At 42.2% G+C, this 23,011-nt stretch overlaps 2 long non-coding RNA genes across 2 annotated transcripts; one reads left to right on the top strand and one right to left on the bottom strand.

Annotated features, from left to right (window-relative positions):
• Nucleotides 1-6,130: 6,130 nt before the first annotated feature.
• LOC134464664 (uncharacterized) lies at nt 6,131-7,070 on the top strand. The gene is made up of 2 exons (XR_010038004.1): nt 6,131-6,174; nt 6,329-7,070. It is a non-coding gene; the product is annotated as an uncharacterized LOC134464664 (long non-coding RNA).
• A 98-nt stretch (nt 7,071-7,168) lies between these two features.
• LOC134464663 (uncharacterized) lies at nt 7,169-9,115 on the bottom strand. Its single transcript, XR_010038003.1, has 3 exons — nt 8,327-9,115; nt 7,647-7,694; nt 7,169-7,544 (listed from the first exon to the last, which is right to left on the bottom strand). It is a non-coding gene; the product is annotated as an uncharacterized LOC134464663 (long non-coding RNA).
• Between the last annotated feature and the right edge of the window lie 13,896 nt (nt 9,116-23,011).

Genomic DNA, 23,011 nt, shown 5'->3' on the forward strand with positions numbered 1-23,011 from the left:
CCTGCCAGTTATATGCAGATGACGCAGTGTTATATACCCATGCAAAAAATAAACGTCTAGCTGCACAACAGTTAACACCAGTCATGAACTTTGTGTGTACATGGCTACAGAATTCACACCTTCATCTTAATGTGTCCAAGACTGTTTGCATGTACTTCACAAAAAGAGGTACCACTGAGCTTGATCCCAGCGTCATGGTGCAGGGGGAGAAGCTAGATGTTGTTCAAGAATTTAAATACCTTGGTGTAGTTATAGGCTCACAACTTGGTTTTAAGCAACATGTTAAAAAAACTATAGGCAAAATGAAATATAATTTATCTAATTTAAGGCACATTAGGAACAATTTAACCCTTGAGTCAGCAACATTGTATTTTAACGCAATGATCATGTCACACATGTCTTACTGCTTAACTAGTTTAGAATTTTAGTTTAAATGCTGGCAATATATGCTGTCCCTTTCTTAAATAAATACACTGGTAAACTTGATTACAGGAGTGTGGCTTTGCATTTGGAAGCTTTTGCTGTGACCAGACAACATGCAGTCAAAGGAGCTCTCAATTGAGGTGAAGCAATGCATCCTGAGGCTGAAGACAAAGAAAAAAAATCAATCAGAGGGATTGCAGACCTGCTTGGAGTAGCCAAATCAACAGTCTGGAATTTACTGGTGAGCTTGGGAACTCAAAAAGGCCTGTGGTGGTGGATGATCGCCACATACATTCTTTGGTGAAGAAGAAGAGCCCGTTCACAACATTAACTGAAGTCCAGAACACTTGCATGGAAGTAGGTGTATGTGTCTCCAAGTAGTAAAGCGAACAGTAAACAGCGAAGACTCCATGAAAGTAAATACAAAGGGTTCACGTCTAGATGCAAACCATTAATCAATTCCAGAAACAGACAGGCCAGAGTTGAATTTACCACCAAAAGAAACCCTCAAGAAGCCAACCCAGTAGCCGGATGAATTCTGAAGTGTACCGGGATGTACTTTCAGCCCAGATTCAGCCAATTGCAGCAAAGTTGATCGGACAGCGCTTCACAATACAGATGGGACAATGACCCCAAGCATACAGCCAAAGCTAACCAGTTCATGAAGGCAAAAAAGTGAAATGTTCTGCAATGGCCAAGTCAATCACCAGATCTGAACCCAATGAGCATGCATAGCAGTTACTCTACTGTACTCTAAATTCCATCACCATCTACAGTCAATATTGTAACTGCTAATGCCACCATTGTAGAGCTTACATGATTATGTTTACTGCAATAGTTGAGTACATTCATTGACCTGTGGTTATGCTACCAACCTGAGGCATGCTGCTAAAAAAAGTCATTGCAATACCCACTTTATGATCAGTCTGTGTGTGTTTTGCACACTGTCATTTGGTGGTGGGTAGGAAACGTCAACACATGGGTGATCACAAGTAACGCTGCACAGCTGATTAGGTGGGTGGAGACACTCACCTGGTTTGGTGTACTGGCTTGCCTTTGGCTGTAATATTCCTAGTAATACGTAGATAAACGTGAGCGTGCACGCAGAGACAGAATCCAATTGCATGCTGGAAGAGCGACGATGGATGTATTTGTGTGTATTTATATGGATTGCTCATTTATATTGCAGTGATTTTGTATTTGTTATAATATATATATATATATGAACATGGCATCTAATGTATAGCACAACTTTGGTGTTTATAATCTGCTGCCGTGTTACAAGTGTGAAATCAAGAAAAATAAACAAACAACATTTGGACACTGAGTTGTATCCAAGTCTCGCTCTTCTAGCGCCCTCTTCGGTGGGGACAAAACAACAAAAAAATGAACAGTGTGTATGCCTGTCTTATTCTAGAGAACACTGCTGAAGAGATGCCCCTTAACCGCATCTTAACCAGGGAGCACACCCTTTTCTTGATCGATTTAATGAGGGACCACCTGCAAAAAGATGAGGTGGAGCTCAACAAAAGAGTGCGGATGGCGAGGGGGAGGAAAATGTAGTTCTGGAAGGAGATGGCGGAAAAGCTAATGCTTGTAGGTTTATGTAAATATATTTCGTAAATATGTTGGGATATTCGACAATGATGTATTGTGGTATAAATGTATTTGTAAATATTGTGTATACTTTCGGAAGCACTTTGTATCTGGTGCACCATCCAATCAGAACTTGACTGATGTATCATGTGATTCATTTTACCTTTAAGTATGACGTGTATATATCTAGCTCTAAAGCACTCAATTGAATTTTTTTTTGTGGTGGGTACAGCGAAGGGTGTTGTGAGCAGGCGGCCAGAAACCATTAAGCCAACAAGGCAACCTGCTCCCAAATTGTCTCACTCAATGAGGAAGGCCAGTGTTCTTCCTCAGACCAGCCCTCTCCTCCCTTCCCCAGTTCTGAGGGAACACCAACCTCACACCTAGCCAGGGCTAACATTCTCGAAACCTTCGTTGCTAACTAATGTAGCAACTAACGACCCAGCTGCGACAAAACTGTTTCTGGAACACTTCGTTCGGACTTACAAAGTACCAATGTTTACAAGTAATGTAGTTAGTCGTTCGTCCGATGTTGGTGCGAACGACGCAGGTGTTCCTGCAAAACGAAGTAGGGGCTGTTCGTTAGTACTACTGTCGGAATTGGAACGACTAGCATGGTTAGCTAGTTCACCTTTGTTTTGGGAAGCACGTCACTCTTGCTCGTGGTTTGGGGCGGGTTCAGGCAGAGTTCAAGCAACATCGATCGATTACTGCCACCAAGTGCACAAGCCTCCGACCCATACTACACCAAATGTCTAGTCATGTTACGAACAGGGCTGAACTCCCCCCCCCCCCCCAACACAATATTCAAATAGGGGATAAAAATTATATATTCCACTATCGTGCTTCACAAGCTCCGATCAATCAAAGCTGCCCCCAAAAAAGAACCGTTTGATTACCATTGGGATTTGAACCCACACCAAAAGCAGCATCTCGCATGAATGTAGATTATTTAATTGCTCACATATCTCCACACATAACAAAGCCAATAGCACATTTTGATTAAACTCCAACAAGCATAGGCTACATGGAAATACATGTAGCCTATAAGTTGCCATTGCGAAATGCGCTGTTCACTATTATTTTTAAAAGGCACCAGTGTGCGGTTATCCTTCTTGTAGGCCTATTCCTTGCATTGTAGGCTATGCCTTAGTCCACAAGAACTCCAAACTACATCGTAGGCTACAACAAGTTCAAAAAAATGGACATTATGCAACTGCCCTAGTATGTTGAAATAGTGCGTAATGGAAAGGCACTCGGAAAGGCGAGCGTGATGACAAGAATAGGACACTTCTTCGCGTTACTAGATCTTATAGTATTCATATTCTTCTTTTCATTTCAATTCTACTATTGTAATACAAGTCTGTCACAAGTAGCCGGCCAATAGGCTACTGTTAAAGCAAATGTTGTTTCAGCAGTGAGCACACTCCAAATAGCGCCATGGCCCATGGCGCACGAAGTGCAGTGCAGTCAGGGGGATCAGAAAACAACACAGCGCATCGTGTCATTCTTTCTCTATCTGTGTGAATTGGGCCATCGTTTTGTGTTTTTCTAAAATACAGGTGAAAAGCAATTTGACTTGGCCTTAATGTGACTGCGTGCGTGGCTACGAGGCAAAGACTCTCGGATGCCAGAGCTCCACAAGCGCGCCCAACAGAACGCGTGGATCGGCCACTTTACGCACACACACAGAGGTTGGATAAACAGTTGCGCAGAGGAATAGGCACCTGCGTTTAATGTAGGCCTATCTTACTGTTACCTGATTCCTACCATCTGATATGCTTTCGCATATACATCTGGGACCTGCCCCCAACCGACGCTCTTCCAAATGAACCATTTTTTTCAAAACTCTTGCATGTGATTGGATTAAGAATCTGTCCGTCATTTTGACTGACACGCCATTTCAGCCACTCCCGTTGACTCAATCCGTGACGTAGTTCACAGCGACACCACGCAGGAGGCAAGACTTTTCATCACAACAAACATGGCCGCAACTGGAAGTAAACGGAGTAAACTTTCTATAAACGAACATTGCCCTATGTGCAGGGGATATCTAAGGACAAATGGTAATATCTGCAACCGCCCATGGATATTTGAAGAACTTCCCTACGGGAAAGGGTAAACCAGCGCCCAGCTGAACTTGATCGAAACTTGTGAAACTTCTCCGAAAAATCCTGTCGCATGCCTGAAATGCCTGCTGTAATTTAACCCAGCGTTCTCAAGGTACGTACGGTAAGTCAACATCTTGAATCTTGATGCAATGGTTGCTCTGAAGTCGTGCGCAAGCACAATATGACAATTGTTCATCCATACATATGTCAATATTGTTATTGGATATGATTGGCGTCAGGGCATCTTCCTCTTAGCCTCTATATGCTAATCTAAATGGTTTACTGTTTACATTGCTATCTGTAGGCACACGCAATATGATTGTTTCACTTTTATTTGATTTATTGATTCTTTTATTTCTTTGATTTCTTTATAACCTCGCTGGGATTGTAACCTACGCACATGTCCAACGACAGAGATGTGTAAAAGTGTCTGCTTGCACTGTATTACAAACTATCACCATCATTAACAACAAGTCCCCTTCTCACAGATGCAGAAATGCAAAGCAGGGCCAAACATGCTGCATTCAATGGGTACGAAGACGGTGTGAGGAACAACATAACACAGTCCCTCCAGTTTTTCGCGATTCAGCGATCGCGTGGATTCATGCAAATTCAATGATATTCCGCATAATTTCACGATGCCGCGTAATTCCTGTAAAGCCGCATTTTTCCCGCAAAATTTCAACATTCTGTGGAGTTTATTGATTTATATTTTCGTCAAAAAAATAAAAATGTGACTACAATACCACCGGAGACGAAAACCAATACGAAGCATTTTTGTTAATATGTCACTGAAACATTGAAAAAGAATTGCCTGCTATTTCGGAAGTCGCGAGCCTCATCTCAGCTGTTCCGCGTCTCTCCTCCCCTCCCTCACACATACACGCAGGCGTCGGTGCTGCACACTCATGACCTTTTTTAACAGCAGTAGCCTACTTTTCAGTGCAATCCTGGGTGGAAAAAGTATTGTTGCCCATTTATCCATGACGAAGAAGTGTATGCAGTCATGAAATAGTGGCGGTACTGTCGCACAGTAGCAAACATCTTACGTTAGGCTATGCGGAACTTCTCCACTCTCCCCTGTCGCTTTCATGAGCATGCTACCCGACGGTCGTTGTCTGATCTTTTTTCAATGTTCGTTAATGTTTGTAATTTAAGGGTCTATGTCTATGCGTAGGCACAAGCCTTCTGACAACAATCACTGTAGTGCCGATCGCAAAGGTTTCGGAAGTGTGATTTTGTCCCAGAACAACCTCATGACCACAACTTGTTTCAGTCAAGGACACCGAGATAGGAAGTGAACGGCCCTTCCACGCTTTCACTGTGTTATTGCAATAAAGACTTGCGAATCCATGCAACCATGCACACAACCATGTCAACGAGAGCGTGTATGCCATCACAACTTTGCATCAAGCAAATAATATGCAACAGCTTGCAATACGAGCACGAGAGAGAGAGAGAGAGAGAGAGAGAGAGAGAGAGAGAGAGAGAGAGAGAGAGAGAGAGAGACGCGTCTTCCAACAGCTGCAATTGTAACGCTTGCATACAGCCTGGCTACTGTACCCCGCGACGCTCTTCATTAGGCCTAGTGGTAGGCTATACCCACAAGTATTTTTTCATAACGCGCTGTCCCGTTTTCCCCCGAAGTCGTTCTAAAATATCGACAGAGATTTATGAGTGTCGCGGCCATGATTTTTTTTTTACACATTGGACGCACTGGCTAATAAGACGCTCTGACAGCTTTTGACAATATTTTATTATTCTATTATATAGGAAGTGTGTTTCTGAATCTCTTTTGTCTTAAGCCTGCTTAGACTGATTGTGGTTTTCAGTTACCAAAAAAACCCAGAAAGGGATGCAAAATCTTTGCAAAAAATGAGAAAATGCCGCAAAATCTTTGCAAAAAATGAGAAAATGCCGCCACAAAATCAGGCATTTTGACCGCAAAAATCACAAAATCCCAGTGCAAAATCCTGGAGGGACTGATAACAGCTCTCTTTCTGGTGGCAGCCATGGAGCACCTAGGGGCTTCATTAAGTGTCAGGTACCTCTGGAACAAAGATTTACATTACAACAAATGTATGACCCCAGTTAAAGCTGGTGCCATGACAGTCTGTACATATTGGCTTTGTAAGATTACATCTAAGCTAACCATACTGCACATTTTGCATTATCTATCTTTTTAAATGTGTCAACAGATATCCCTGACGGCTTCATACCTGACCACATAACCATGGGCTCTGAAGAGGGGAAAAAAAGGAACAGGCTACATCCGGTAGTGGCCCGGGTGTTCAACAAATGCCATTTTCCACATGCAGTCCAGGAGGGAGACGTATAACTATACTGTAGATTTGATATTTTTACAAGGCCTTTAGCCACAGTGTGCCCACAGCGCACTGCTCGTAATTCTGCAGGTAAATTTCACTCTTTCGCATCGCTTAGCCCACAGCACCTTAACAACTTGAAGTCATCAATCTGAAGTCATTTTTAGAACATAGTTGTACCGGTCTCACTGAAACAAACAGCAGATTGGACCAGCATGTCTATTGGACTCCTGCAGAAAATCATGGTGAACAGACAGACAAATGCACACTGGAGCACATTATGTTGCTAGTCACACAGAGGATATTTTCAGAGAGGCTGAGTTGTTTTCACCCCCCCATCTAGTCATGACATTCTGATAAATCGCAAAAGCAGTAACCTGTGGCGCAGGATCAAAGCTAAATTGAAAGAGCGCCAAGACTAATATAAAATTGGTGGAGTAAATGCATGTACTGTAATAATGTATGTAAATAATTTGTGTATGTAAGTAGTGTATATAAAATAACCCAGTGCAACTTTTTTTTCCATAAGATTCTGTTGCCTTTCTGTGAATGCATATAAAAAAGGTTAAGGTATGTTGTGTCACTTGAAGTAAATTAAACTGTGCTCAACACTAAACAGTCTACAATACTTCTTCCTTCTTTACATTTTTTTAATCATTGCTGCTCAAAGAAAAAAACATGGCAACAGTTTTCAAATGTGTTATTTTATTTACAGTTCTTCTATGCAAAAACAGTCATTCATACACATTTGTACAACAGCATGTACGAGGTTGCGGCAAAGCACTGCCAGCTACTACGCTGTGGTGTTTCACTGTCAAAATACTCATCCTTTTAATCAACATAACCTGGGATTCCCTGCACATGCAACACTTTGAAAACAGGAAGGTTGTTGGTTATGTACTATTATGTTAGATCAAAGATATAGGGACTAATGCTCTTCTCATGTTTCTTCAATAAGCTGTGATCCAACCTAGTGCAAACTGTCCTGTTGGGTGGGCTCACTGTTTAATGGCACTCTCTCCATATGTAGCAGCTCTCTGTGTCCCATCTTCTGTGACTGCAGATGCCATTTAAGCCATGACAGGCATGTCTGAAAGACATGGTGCATGATGTTAACAGGTATACTAGACAACCACACTTTTCCTCCTAATGACAATCGGTGCAGGCCTACTAATTTACAAGAGTGACTCACCTTCTTTGCTGTGACGTTCTCCCAACTGAGCAGGAAGGCCTTTCATTCCTGGTGGTCAGAGAAGAGCTCAGTTTATACAATACAGCGGATATTGAACATGGGCAAATTTGTAACGTGTTATGAGTCTGTGTAACATAAGCAGCTCACACAAACTGGTCAACCCATTCTACTGGGTAGCTTGTTTAGCATAGTTAAACCATTTGAATGTCAGTTTCACACACCACGAAATACAATGAAAGACGGCAGCAAACGATATCAACCATTTCACACGTTTGCCAAGTCATCTTTCAAGACCAGAATGTCAACTCACAGTCACAAACAAACGCAAAGCAAATGTCTGTACACTACAGTATGCATCGGGCACAGTTGGGGGAGGGGAGAACCAACACCATTGATTTTACAAGGACAATGTAATATTTACACGGACAATGTGTACAGCAGAGTTAACGGAGTTTTTGAACATCACAGGGGGAAAACATGACGAAACTAACAGAGACATAATACAATGTTATGACCAAGACTGTGACGATACATGTCCAAGTTAAGATTAGTCTACAAGTAAACTACGATAAACCTAGAAGGCCAGAATGTGAACTCACAACCAAACGCAATGCACATGCCTGTGCTTCATAAATGGAAAAAATGCATCAGGTTCATCAACAGTAGATGCTTAAACTTACCATTTGTAGGTGACGTGAACCTCATCGACAACGATGCCCAGTAGATTCTTCTGGTAGAGGTCTGAGGATAGCATGGTCAGTCATTTGTCCTTCAGCCACGACTCGGGGCTACCGAAGACCGGCTGGCCTGGCAACGTCCCTGAAGTATGTCTTCCTCCCAGTTCCATTGCCGTTAGACCCGTTAGATTTCCAGCCTCTCTGACTTGGTCCTCCATTAACGCAGCCAGGGGGAACACCACAATAAAGATTGGATCCTGCACTTTCCCCATTGCTTTAGCACGTGAAATAGCACGTGAAATATAATCGGGTGGGATAGAACGTCTGGGAGTGATAGAACCATTTGGGGCTACACGTCTGGGAGTGTCCATCTCACAGCGGCTTTAGCGACCAGTGGAGCCAGCTCAAACTTTTGCCAAATCCGGTCGGAAGAAACGCAAACACATCCTCGCCGCCAACAAACGCCTTAAGCGCCGTCATTTGTTCGTATTTCAATGCCTGAACATTTGGAATACAAGACAATACCGTGGAAATAGCCGAATCCATTTCAGCGCACTGAGTACTAGTACTACAGCGCGCTGCCATGTTTGTTGTGAAGTGAAGACTACACTGCTGTCGCTAATGCTTTACATCACATCCGCCCATAACTCCGCCCATCCATTCAAAATCCCACCCGCGATTCATGATTGGCTGTACACATTTTCCAACTCCAGCGGTCTCACTGCTATTCAGATGGGGTAGTGAGGCATGGGAACGCCCCCGCGTGACGTAGCCGAACGCAGCCAGATGATGTGAATCAGGTTAATCTTACTGAGGGAATCGAAATCTTGTCACACTGAAAATGCCTTCGCGCTTACCATTCACCGCCCATTGCTCTTCATTGATGGTGATGTGTAGACCGACATTTGGTTATTGCATTTAATGGGGTGGATTTTGGGGATATGCTTGTGTTAACAGGTCTTTTCCGACCTTGAAGGACTTTGAATGTGCCATGTTTACAGACATTAACGGCCCCTTCCATAGGTCCCTTCCTGCGGGTCTTTATGTACAACGGCAATAATGGCAGTTCCACCCGCTTACGTTGCGCGTAAAGACGCGTGCAGACTGGAAAATTAAAGAAACATTCTGATATGTTTTATTAATTCTCAAGCGTAATTTCAGTTATCATTTCAAGCAGCATTTAACTGCAATCTGCCTGGCCATGACCTGTTGAAAGTGTTGTGCCCATGAGCGTGAGAATGACTTCGCTTGCCGTTCTGGAAAAAAGATGTGATGGGTGGTTATTATATATTCACCGGGGATTGAACTCACGCCTCCGATAAGGAAACGGCAAACGTGTATGAAATTCCGACATTCTAACCACTCACCCACCAACCGTATTTCCATGATATTGGTGGTAGGTTATAGCGTACAATATTAAACATGCAAAATCTACAAATAATACATGGTGGATTGTAATGTCGCATTTGGTAACTGCAGTTGAAGAGGGGTGAAGTCGGGGACATGATTGTGTTGACAAAGATTTGTGGACTTTGATAGATGTATAGCCTGAATTTGACAGGCACTGTGTGGTACAGCGTCACTGCTTTGCGACAAATGCACCCGAGCTGAGGCGAGACACTCCGAGCATTTCCGACAACTTCATCGTGCGTCTGAACTTACTTGGTTGGAATTTCATCGGACTTACTTCGTACCTACATCGGACTTTGTTGGTTTGAGGCTTTCGAGAAATCATCGTTGTTGGTTAGTTGTTGTGTCGGACTTCGTTCGTACTTACTTGGTCCGAAGGCTAATTTTGGTCGGATTCGAGAAATCCACCCCAGGCCGTGCCCTCCTAGTGACGCAATAGCTTCAGCGTTGCTACCAGTCAGGTCAAGAGTCAATGCAAGCACTTTCTAAGTTCTCGCAAATACTGGAACTCCTCCCACTTTGTTGGGAAGCAAACAATCTTTCGCAACCCAAGCGAGGCCATTTGGGAAATGTGAATTGTTATGCTCTTGGTCAGACCAAGACTTGAAGAGATTTGAAAGTCAATGATAATCAGGCTACCTCACACCCACTCAAAAGGAAGCTTGGCGGGTAGGAAAGTGTCACAGGTAGTCAGTTGCTTCAAGGAGTGTGAGGTGGCAGCACAGCGTCGCCATCGTCATCATCCTCTGCACGAGGGCATCCATGAGATGGAACAATTCATGGTCATTTGCTTCATTGATGGCTTGCTCCAATAGCTGTAGTATAAATTCTTGGTCTCGATAAATGATGCTAAAGGCTGAGAGATTGCGCAGAGAGTTTTTTCCTGAATTGAATCCCTGTGTGCCTCAAAGCTCTCCACTGATCTTAGGGCCTTTGTGAAATTTCCCCTCACTTCCTTCCCCTCATTTATGTATGTGTGTATGCTACTTGACACCTTAATTCATGAATGCATGAATGCTTGACAGCTGTCCTTAATTATCACCTGCAATTACAGTGGACTGACAGCTGCTGTTAATTTGCCCATACACTGAACACTGACAGCCGGATATCCTCTTTCGGCATACTTTTGCAGAGTTTCCGGATTTTGCTGAGTACAAATTTAGTCCATCATGGTGTCACACCCTCTGACCATGCGCAACAGAGTTAATATTCCATCCACTCGTGTCCTCAGACCATGCCCCCGTACTACACCGTGGCCAATGCATTTCCACCGGAGAGATTGTTCTTCTGTGTCTACTTTCAATGGTCACGGCCAGCATCGACCTTGGCTCGAAAAAAAAAACATATTCCAGACCTTTAGGCAGCGGGCCAGAAATCCTATCTTGCAGGTTCGTCGGAGTGATCAGGTGGCAACTTGGTTTTTGCTGATATAAGTACTTGATAGTACATAAATCAATATTCTAGGTGTTGCCATCGTCAAAAGTTGCACATTGATTTAAAAAAACAAAGGTTGAAATAGCGACATTTGGTAATGTGGGAATTTAATTAAAATTGGCCATTCAACAGGAAATGTGTCACCAACTCCTTTTGGAGTGCTTCACAAGTGTGAAACTTCACAGATTACTGTGTATTATGCCTACCAACATTTCTGTGTGTGTGTAATGGCAGTTAGGCATAGCGCCACCATGTGGTAGGTGAATGAACTGCTTGAAATCACTCCAGCTACTGTGTATTTCATATTATGAAAAAAAGGATGAAGTTAATGTGTATATTCTATTAAACATACTTTGTGAAAAGTTTTTTGATGTTGTAAAATAAGAAGATGGCATGGCAACAAAAGTACCACAGGTTAACAATTAATTTGAACTCAACATACATTGCTTGACATTACTAGCCCTCTACTGCACACAATATGGCTATGCATGATTTTTTTAAAGTTCATTTTATTGATAAAATGTATTTTCTTTTTTTTTGATTATTTATCCTGTAGGCCCAATATTCTTATTTTTATTCAGTTTAAAATTTAACAAAACACGCAATTACCTCACGTAAAACAGAGGTGCACAGTGATGGAATGATCATTACTAGGTTTGTGTGTGTGCCCTAAATGTCATGTTAATGAGACTGACTGCTTGGTGTGGTGGTCATATTGCACATTTGGCACCCCGAGGGCCTGTGTTTGAAGCTGGACAAGCAAAGTTATCCCCATTTGCTGGTGTCAGAAGTGGGATTGCTTTTAGATACGCCATTGGAGACACCTCCACTGCATGTGAGCCATAATTCCGTGCAAGTGACTACAAGGATAGGCCTAATCTGTAGGACTCGCGCAGGGCTGGCCCGAGGCATAAGCAAACTATTCAATGGCTTAGGGCCCTGCCACCCTAGTTATGAGTGAAGCCTAGAATAAATGAAGTATGGCGGGAGTTGCGTGGGGAACACCGTGGCTGTGTAAAGCACAAAAGATGTGCTTCACAAGCAGGAAGGCAGGGTTGACTAACATCCTGTAGAAAGAGACTATAATATATAGAGACAACAGTTAGTGTGCTTTGACTTTATCAATGAGTCTGATTCTTTAGGTAGGCTCCTACCCAGTACCACTTTTGTAGTACCCAGGTGGTCTGAGTTTGAAGCTGGATACGGCAATTCTCCCCCATATTTAGAAGAAGAATAAGCAGTAGTTAATACTCTACTTCCCCTCCTCTACCATAACTCCCTCTCTTCGACATTTAGATGTTCATCACTGACATTGCTGTCCTACCTAACTTCAGATGAAATTTGTCTAGCATGCAGATCCTGATGCGGTCATCCATAAAGCATTATTACATTCATTTTGATTGTCAAAATGTGTATAAATTATAAGACATCAGATATGTATAAGATATTTCTAATTTACTTTCAGAACATTTCAAACAGTTTTTTGTCTTTACTGGATGAAATATATGTGATGATGTGGTTACACAACCACACACAAACAAAACAATAATAACAAAGTCACCCAAAAAAGTACCCCATTATCGAACAACGTTGCATTGAGGCAACGCAAAGACAAACAATCACAAAGGGAAACCTTTTTTAAAACCTGATAAGAGTCTTCTATACAGCCTTGTGCACATAAAAGTATTTTTTATTTCATGATTTTATCATGTTTAGTTACACTAATAATGCAAAAGATCTTGTGTCCTTCGCACCCCAAGAGGAAGTCCCGCCTTCAAATACTACAACATAGTGTCATCCAAACCACTCTAAATTGTTCTTTCATGTCTTTTCTAACATTCTGATTGGTTTTGATAATGTAAAGAGACACACACTGGAGATGAGGCTTTAAAAAACATTTGGTTACCAGAGGGCAATGTAGTGTAGTAGAGGGTTAGAAGATTATGGCTTGTCATAACTATGAGCACAAAACAAGTAATCACCACGTCAGTTATTGCATGTTGTCTTTACGTGACCCTTTGACACAAGAATGATAGATACAAGGTGGAATATCCAGTAATAGTGCGCCAACTATGGGTCAAAGGTCAAATTTGGTATCAATAGACCTGCATACTGTCAATTGTATCAATATGTCATCATTATTCCATGCAGAGCCCATTTTACCAATAATCGTATAGCCGTGGTCTTTTTATTATAATGATTATTTATAATTATTCAATTGAGAAAATAGTAATTCAGATCTCTGCAGCAGTACAAGGGGCAACAGCAACTGTACGTCTACTACTGTGTCGGAACTCAAAGAAATTATCAGGATTATACAAAAAACTTGGAAGTCACTTCTCTCAGTTGCACAGTTTGATCAGTTGAGTTATTTTTTCCTTTGTAGGGGAGTAGTACAAAAGTTCTAACTATGAATGTGTGGATGCGTGCGTGAAATGTTTGAATATGAATATAGGGTTTGTGACTCTAATGTGTGCATCCATATGCTAGATTACAAGGCATGAAACACATTGTAAACGTGTAAACTTTCACGTAGCAGTTAATAAAGTCCATAATTAATACTGGCAAGGGATATGAAAGTTTCAAAGAGGGCATGGCGTTCCAAATGTTCAATGGCGCCTGCATAGGGAGCCATGATGACGCGCACAGAATATCCTGCATCACAGTCATATTTTAGTATTTCCTTCCATCTTGAGTCTAGATTGTAATGTATATGCAATGCATGTTGTTCTATAATTCAACCAATCAACTGTCATGTTTGGAGAAAAACATGGCTTGAAGTAAAGAAATGGTTGTTACAAAGCAATCTGTAAAATGGTATTACTGAACAGGAAGGAAAACTCTAAAACTCTGTTTCTACCCATAAATAAGCAAAAATTAATATAGCGCCCCTTGTGGTGGCCAAATGTGCAGGCTGACGCCGTGGCAACAGGCAGATTTGGATTCAGCACCCCCAAATTGATCAAGAAAACATGTTTTGAAGTTGCCACTAAACGGTCACAACGAAACTCATTTTCTAGATGAGCTATGATTCTTGGCCCACTGCCTACTTGTTGTCTCTTGGAACCATGGTCACGTTTAAAAATTCCCCCGTGTCTGGCATGCCCAGGGTCATGCCCACGATTTTGTGCAAGTATGTCCTGACCTTCGGGCTGCAATCTTTATGAACATGAAAGAAATAACAAAACGTAAACATACATTAGCATTCACATTAAATGGTGTTAAGTATTTTTCTCAAGGACACAAACATGGGGTCAGTTAGAGTGGTGCTTTAACCTTACTTTGGGTTGCCAAACTCCCCTATCAACCTGAGCCACCACCTCCCCATATAAATATTAGCTTAAACTTTCATGAAAATACATCATTACTTAGTCCATATTGAAATTAGCAGTAACTTTGATATTCAAGGAAAATTGTATTTACCCTTCAGTATATAAGTGGTACTGGTTAAGGTGGTACTGGTTATTGACTGTTGATACGCTCGGATTGTGGAATTTCAAATACCACAGGTGTGCCTTTACTCCTGACAAACGTTTAAGGACGGCCACCACACCGTCTATGTCTTGGTATCCCCTAATTTTCACGTCATCATGTCTGATTTTGGAAGGGGAAAAGGGTATTCTGACATCTTCATTGTGGAGGAAATCTTTCAAGGAGGAGAAGGCCTCTGTTGTGATATAGGCCTACTCTAGTGCCCTACGCAGAGTACTACATATTAGAACGTTGGCCGTGTGGTTACATTGTATTCTGTTATGTATCAGTTAGTTACCAGTTACCCAAGTAAACATCAGCTGTGATCTCCAAGACACCTCCTGTCTTTCCTGTTATTAATGCAACAATACGTCATGGTTGCAGCGGAAAAAAGACAAAGAAAAAATGCCATACCTAACTGCTTTGTCAGACAGAAGTAAACAACAAATTGTCCGAGGATAAATTTGTTTTCGCCAGTGACGGGGAAACTGCAACGACAAGCTAAGTGTCTAACCAACGGTAAACGCTGGAGCCCATTATAAACAAGGTCAACAATGGCCCATCTGCCGACAATGAACTGGTCCGACCCTGATCTAAGTGAGGCAATTTAACTTTTTAAACAAAAAATGTGTTTGTACATAGAGGATGAGGAGATAACTGATGAAGCTAAGAAAGCTAGAAAGATATGCTGAGGCATAGGAGATGAAGGACTTAAAAGACTTAATGCTAGTGGACTCAGTGATGAACAAAAAAAGAAACAGGAGGAATAGTGGACATTTTTCGAAGGACAATTGACATTAAACGTGAACTTTAGAATACACAGGCTTCCCTTGATGCAGTACAGACAGAGACCCGATGAAAGTATTGATGACTTCGTTACGAGAGCCCGAGCGCTCGCTATGAAATTTCAATTCACAGACGCCGAACTGAGCGAACGTCTGATTGAGCTCATAATAGCCAGTACCCCTCACGACGCGCTGAGGAATGATCTGTTGTGCATACCTGCCAACCTTTAAAAAAATGTTTGAGTAGCAACTGATCGCGGCGCGGCAATTCACGGCGCAACAACTTGGCATGGCAAAGCAACGGGGTCGTCGGCGGGCCCATCTGAGAGGCTACTTTGTTTTGCATAGTCTGCCCTACACCTAGGGTTGCCAAATGTCAACAGGGAAGATATGAGACACTTCATTCAGGCAGGGGGGTCCTCCCCCAGAAAAAATGCTTTTCTTAGATGCAATTTCCTGCATTTTAATGCATTTTAGCCTAACATCCCGTGTATCTGGCAAATAGTTTATCTTGCTCTTCACAGTACTTTGAACTACCATAATTTATTAAACTTTCATGAAAGATTTTTTTTTGTTTGTTTCACACCATAACACCAATAAAATGCTATGATATAGTGTGCTGGAATTCAGGCCTCTAAATTAACTTTACTGATCACCAGCCAATATTGCTGTTAATCTTACTAGTCAAACATACCACCAGTCTGGCTAGTAGGCCTAAGTGGCTATTAAGTTATCCTATGTACCAGCCAAACAGAGCATTTGGTCACTTGGGGGGTGTTAAGGAGCTGGAATTGAGTATGAAATTGAAGCATTTGCAGATTATTTTTTTGGCTGTAGAAGGTACATGTAGGAAAATGTATAATTTGATTATAAAATACAGAGGCATTTCAGTGATTTTTATGAACAAAAAGTTGAATTGTAATGATTCTTACATCATCTCCCCCAATACTAATAAATGGTGATGTTGTCACCTACTGTGAAGAAGCATCAGCAGTAGAGAAAAAGATAAAGACAAGTGTTATCTAAGATAGGATAATAGCAGGTTAATATTATTACCTTGGGGGCTAACATCAAAATCACACTTTCAGCATTCATTCAGTACAAAATGCGTCATGTAGTGGCTCTACTGAGGGACGGGGGCTAATGGCCAATGCTCTTGGAACTTCCACAGTAACTTTTGAGGGGCATCGCTTCTTTTTTTCACTTCTCTGCATAATAGTAGGCCTATCTACCCTCATCTGCCGTCATGAGTTGGCTATTGTTCACTGTTCGGCACATATATGATAGAATTGATTTTATTAATAGATTGCTTGCCATACATGATTACGGATAGTAGTCGTGGAGTGATGCATTTGGTATGACGCACGACCTGTTACACCTGTTCACAGAATGGGTCATGGGGGAACAGTATTCCTATACGGTGTCATGGTAGGTTACAGATGTACTCCGAGCACAACCGTTAGAACTATCGCTTTATTTCACCGAGTTAAAATGATCCGGCGCAAAGGGAAGCCGAATTTAGTTTGCTGCTAATCAGCTAATTTATAGCGCGGTCATCGACACATTTTCTCATTCGGAAGTAATCTCGTTTCGGTCCAATATCAAAACAAGCAACAACATATTGCCGTCAAATACGGCGAAACATTGGGTGAATCATTACGACAGACCTCGGCCTTTATTTATTTTCATAAGTTTAGGGATTTAGCAACTGGACGCAATTCACTATTCCCATACAGGCTACCTTTCTCAAAGTCCATTTACCTTTTGAAACGGTGATTTTGACGGTGCTCACTTGTAAAACTACAGCGACAGTACCAAGATGGATAATACATGATGACAGGAGGAGGACACTTGTTTCAGAGATTATAGGAGTAGGCTATATTAACCAGTCTCTCTGCTTGTGTGATTACGAAGCAAACTTTCTGTCGGCACGCAGCTGATGCCTCGGCTCGAGAGGAGCGCAGCATAACAAATGAAGACATCCAAACTAGCGCTCTGATTGGTCAATATTCCCCCCCACACGTTGCTGGCCAATGGAAAGGCCAGCGCGAGACAATTGCAAGCAGAGCCATGTCTACGGCTGTCTGGTTGCAAGTCTACAGAGCAATTTATAAGGGCCCATGAACACACTTTGCTATTGGTTTTTCCCGTATTTTGAAGTGACAGCGCCGTAGTTTGATGTCAAAATCCGTATCTGCTACACAAAATGCGTAATGGTCGGCAGGTATGTGTTCAGTAAACCCGAAGGCTACTCCATCGCTGAAACGCTAACTGAAGGGAGGAAATATGATGCACTGGCAGCTGGCAATGAACAACTAAACCAGCTGGGCCTGACCACTGCCGAAAACATTGACGTCATCCACCGAAGACAGGCATGCAGCAGAACCCATCTACCGCGTCAGTGCCCTGCCTACGACGACGAATGGTCTGCGTGCGGCGCTGCAGGAGACGCCAACATCCAGGCTCCACTCCACAGAGAACAAGTAAACAACGTCCACCACCACCAAGCAGGCACTACAACCATCGCCATGCGGCCAAGGGGAGATACGAGCCACACCATGCCACAGTCGATGCAGTTGACTGTGAGGACCCAGAAGATGAAAACATACCCCCTGAAAACATCTACCAACAACCATTCCAGTTTGAAGATGAAGACACCTACCATCAACACTTCGAATCCATTACCATCAGTGAGAAATGCATGCACAGCATCAGCAGCAATCCACCTAGAGATGAGGCCTACACAACACTGAACGTGAAACCACCCGACGTACCAGGCCGAGGACACACTCAAGCTGAAGATCGACACAGGGGCATCAGGGAACACTTTTCCACTGCGGACATTCAGGTAAATGTATGGCCACCATGCATACCGACGCCTGAGGAAGAACAACGTGAGGCTGTCAGCATACAGAGGGCATGAAATAAAGTGCCTGGAAACCATCAACATCCAATACGATGTTTGGAGGAATTCGGCGTAAAGAGGATGGAAAAAAACGTATTCGCAAATGTAAAGAGGTCCCTGCAAAACAACGCTCTCATTGGTGTTGGCTGTCTAGCCCATATTCTGAACAATTGTGTTCACCATGGTGCAGACACTCTGGACATTGATGTAGAGCAAATAATTTTCAAAATATACCATCACTTCAACATCTACACTGTCCGCACAGAGCATTTGAAAGAGTATTGCGAGTTTGCTGAGGTAAATTACAGAACTCACCTCTCTCGCAGCAAGACTCGATGACTTTCCCTTTTCCCAAGGATTGAGCAAATGCTCCAAATGTACCCTGCCCTAAAAGCCTTCTTCTTGTCCCAGGACATGCCACCAGCCCAGATCAAGTCATTTTTTGAGGATGAGTTTAGCGAGATCTACTTGTGGCAGATGCACTTGCTGACCGTCGGTATTTCAGAGCCAAATTCAAGAGATTGAGAGGGAGGACAACTCTGTTGTGGAGGTGATGAAGATCTTAAACAAGGTCCAGAGCTTACTTCAGGAGCGCAAGCTCAATAACTTCATGCCTCTGAAGGCTAAGAGCATGCTGGCCAAAATGGAGAGATATGAGCAAAGATGTGAGCATTTCAGTGCTCAGGTTCAGCCTCAGCTACCTGGAGAAATGGATGGCACCCATGGGGGAGTTTTCCACATTTATGTGGATGGATTTATCTGAAGTGCCAGACTGGAGTGATGTTGAGGCCTGCATCCTGAGCCTGGCTGAGAGAGGAGTCGAGGTGGATGATGCCAAGTGCTTCGACCAAGTCACAAACCTAAAAAAAAATAATCGAGAAGCATGCAGCAGAACTCTGAGATCTGCAGTCCCATCAGAGGTGGACCACATTTTTCAAAAGGTCGAAAAGTGTGGATTTTCATTCAGAGCTGCTAAAGATGGTGCAGTTTTTTTTTTTGCCATACCTGCCCACAATGCGAATGTGGAGCAAATCTTTTCACTCATGCAAGCACAGTGGACCAAAGAGAGGAGTCACATGTCTGTGGATTCACTGCTTACCTGCTGACTACTGGCAAACTGTTAAAAGAGATGCAGTCCTCCGACAATTACGCCCCACAGGAGAAAGACTGAAGAGGAGCCATTTTTTTCCAGGGCTGAAGAGGAGCCTTTTTTATTGTTTTTTTTTTATGTAGGCCATCACTACAATCAAAAATATTAGTGTTTGTATGTTTTTGTTTGTGTACTAGGCCTATGGTGTTTCGTGTTGTTCACTAGGCCTAAATGCAATCTTTACACTGACACCATATAATTTGTGTCATTTCATACATTGTTTTGTTTTGTGACACTGACACCATGTAATTTGTGTCATTTCATACATTGTATTATGTTGTTTTGTGTTGTTCAATAAATGCAATCTTTACACTGACACCATATGTCATTTGTGTCATTTCATACATTGTATTATGTTGTTTTGTGTTAATTAATGCAATCTTTTCACTGACAGGTGCAGGTAAGTAGGCTATAAGGTAACATTCGCATTGTGTGCAGGTATGGCCAAAAAAGAAGCGTCTTGATCTCCAATGGTGGCCTGTCCTGGGGCAAGAATAACGCTTTGAAAGCTGGGTACATTTGCAGCAACATTTGTGTCACTTCACACACCTTCACCTAATGGTCAATTTTCTTTATCTAGAGGCTATAGCTCATGATCGTAGAAGAAAGAGGTTTTAATACATAAACATAACATAAAATTGAGGCACGAAACGAGTCATGTATATATTTTATTTAAAGGGACACTGTGTGAGATGTTTAGTTATTTATTTCCAGAATTCATGCTGCCCATTCACTAATGTTACATTTTTCATGAATACTGACCACCACCATCAAATTCTAAGTATTCATTATGACTGGAAAAATGGCACTTTTCATACATGAAAAGGGGGATCTTCTCCATGGTCCGCCATTTTGAATTTCCAAAAATAGCCATTTTTAGCTGAAAAAATGACTGTACTTGGACCATACTAGAAAAAATGTGTTTATTACTTAGTAAACTTTCATGTGAAGATCAAATTTGGCAATAGGCAGCCCAGTTTCAATGAGCAGCATAGCTGCAGTACCTGTTTTGACCATTTCCTGCACAGTGTCCCTTTAAAGAGTTTATGAAACGAAAACAAAGTAAAGGAATTTGACCATTTCCAGGACAGATTCTGAAAGTTCTAAGCCTTGTGAATGAAATGGGATATTGTCTGGGTGATATTTTGTCCTAAAAGTCATGTTAAAACGTTCCCAAAAAGTGTTTTTTTGGTGACATGCAAATTTTATGCAAATGATATGCGTGACATAGAAGGGGTGAGTTCACCTCATTCCACCTTGTTCAGATCAATGGCGGCTAGTACCAAAACAAAGCGCAGTGTCAAGCAGTGTGTTGCTGGAGAGCCGAACGGTGCCAGCTGCAAAAATGGCTACTTGACAGAAGGAATATCTTTGCACAAGTTCCCTTCTGTGAAGAATGATGGAACTGTGGCCAACAAGGAGAAGGCTAAATCAAGCTAGGGCTCTGTGGATCCAATGCGTGGTTTTGAAGCAAGCTTGTGGTCACTGTTGTGCTCGGCACATTTCCACCCCTTGTGCTTCACCACAAATGTGGAGGTCGTGGGCATGGTTGGACTGAAGAGAATGCTATTGCCTCAAGCAGTTCCAACAATTGACATCGCCGGCGTGCAGACTGAAACTGCCCCTGTTTTACCTTGTCCATCTGCTTTGTATGTTGTTTTCAGGAAAGGGTAATGCACATTACATGCCAAACCGATGCGAATGCTCTCGGAATATGCACTTTTTGTTGATTGCCATTCAACTGGTCAATATATTGGTTTTGGGAGGATATCCGCGCATCAGCGTGGTGCTCTCGGTCGAGGACAGCCAACTCACAGACTGGGCTACACTGCTTAGCGAATAAACGGAGATGCACATAGCGTAGGCCTACTTTGAAGCGTTGATTGTTTGTTTTTAGTATTGTGGTGCATGTGTGGCTAACGTTTGGACACACCTCGTCCTCAGAGTCAGGCTGAGGGACAAGCAACGCCTGTGACTTTGAGCACAAAAAATAATAATAATGATAAACGCTAAAAATATGCTGAGGACTCTGGCTATATAGGGTGTTTTTCCAACAGCCTAATACCTCAGTTTTTCCTCTAGTTGATGATATTTTTGCATGTAGCCTACATGACACATCACACTATATCGCGCAATTGAATCAAAATGCCCCCCATTTGTCAACAAATACACACGCCATGTCATCTTTGGGTCATGGCAAAGCGCCCTTAGCAACCGTAACCATAAACATAAGAACTGTCAGGCTATGTCAACAATCGTCACTTCACCTGTCAGACATGTCACTTTCTGCAGATGTATCAGTGCCTCTGAAATAGATTTGTGCTGCTGTTTTTTTTTTGCTCATGAGGTTGGCTGTGTGGTTTTTCGACACGCTGATGTTTGTATCAGAATTTTGGTTCCTTTATAAAATGTGGGTCCATCAAATGTGTGTTGTTTTCTCACATCGCCATACTAGCAAACCAGGGACTCCCCTCTTTGATGTCACAGCCCAGCTCATTAGTCACACCAAATTTCACAGAATTCACACTTTGAGTTGCCATTTTCACAAGTTCCTCCAGGATGATTGGGTTCAAAGTCTCATCGATGCTATCAGAAAAAACAAGACTTTAATGGGAATGACCGTTTGTTTTCGTTTCATAAACACTTTAAGTAATATAATGTTATTTGTATTGTGTGTACATGTTCCTGCTGTAACTGATGGACAACAGTCTATAATTGTTTTACCAAAAAAAAAATAGGCCTGAGTCTTAATCTGGTCCGCCATCTTTAATTTGTGAACAACAACAATCAGCATGTGAAAACAATGCAAAGTATGTAAGTATTATGACTGGGAAAATTTCACTTTTCATACATGTCCATGTCCACCATTTTGAATGTACTTGGGTCATTGATTCTTTGCTTATAGGGAGGGAAAGTAATCTCATCGCCCCCTGCTGGCAACGTTCCAACCCCCTGCAACAAATGAATGTTTTTTTTCTTTGAAAAATTACATCTCGGCCCTGACGACGAAGTAGAAGTAGTGGCAGTCATATTATGGGCATGTTCGCCCGTTTTATCGAATCAGGTGGTAAAATGTTCGCTTTTTCATTGATCTGAGCTGATTTTAATATTCTTTAAAAAGCTAATACAGAACTACACTGACTGGCATGTGTGGCTTGTTTACTCCATGTAATTAGCATAGCCAAATTAGCATAGCCAAACATGAGCCAGAGAGGTGGTTACTCGTCACCACAGAAGCCATCATATCTTCTAGAGAATTTAAAACCATACCAAAATGATCGCGTGTATATATGTGTAGTAAGAAGACAATGTGGAACTCATAGGATTACAAGAATGTGAAGATATGCGAAGAACTTGCGTTCGTTCGCGTTCATTTGTTTCTCTGTGTTGTCAACGAGGCGCGAAGCACAGCATGCTGGGAGCTGTAGTCCGTTTCCGACCAGATTGGCACAATTTCTATTTTTCTTAAAAGGGCAAAAAATGACTTAAGATTTTCACAGGTAGTAGTTCATGCTATTGTGTACGCTGACAAA

Source organism: Engraulis encrasicolus, chromosome 15, assembly GCF_034702125.1.
Source record: "Engraulis encrasicolus isolate BLACKSEA-1 chromosome 15, IST_EnEncr_1.0, whole genome shotgun sequence".
NCBI lineage: Eukaryota > Metazoa > Chordata > Actinopteri > Clupeiformes > Engraulidae > Engraulis > Engraulis encrasicolus.